Here is a 407-nt window from a genome sequence, read left to right as displayed (position 1 = left end):
CATAAATATAATTGGATGTGTTCAGAAAATTGAGTCAATGTTAGCAGCCAAAAAAGAATTAAAAAAATGTTTTTATTGATTTTTTTTAAAGCGAAGAAAGGAGAGGGAGAGAACATCAATGATGAGAGAGAATTACTGATTGGCGGCCTCCTGCATGCCCTCTCCCGGGGATCAAGCCCGCAAGCTGGGAATGTGCCCGTGATTGGAATCAAACCTGGGACCCTTCAGTCTGCAGGCCGACGCTCTGTCCACTGAGCCAAATCAGCTAGGGCTTGGGTTTGTTTTTAGTCATCATGTTTTGTATTTTGAAATATCACATCGAAAGAGTGCGAGATATTTGTTTATCAAAGTGGCCAGGGCCGCAGGGGAGACTGTCAAGGTCACCAGATCTGAGTCTAGGCCAGAGA

The 407-nt window shown here is 44.2% G+C and overlaps 1 protein-coding gene across 1 annotated transcript in view; it reads right to left on the bottom strand.

Annotated features, from left to right (window-relative positions):
* Positions 1–407, bottom strand: part of NLRC5 (NLR family, CARD domain containing 5) — a 92033-nt gene that overhangs the window by 23289 nt on the left and 68337 nt on the right. The window lies entirely within an intron of this gene.

The sequence above is a fragment of the Myotis davidii genome, unplaced genomic scaffold (genome assembly GCF_000327345.1).
Source record: "Myotis davidii unplaced genomic scaffold, ASM32734v1 scaffold590, whole genome shotgun sequence".
NCBI classification, from domain to species: Eukaryota; Metazoa; Chordata; class Mammalia; order Chiroptera; family Vespertilionidae; genus Myotis; species Myotis davidii.
The sequence above is the reverse complement of the archived record's forward strand: the minus strand, read 5'-3'. Positions and strand labels throughout refer to the sequence as shown.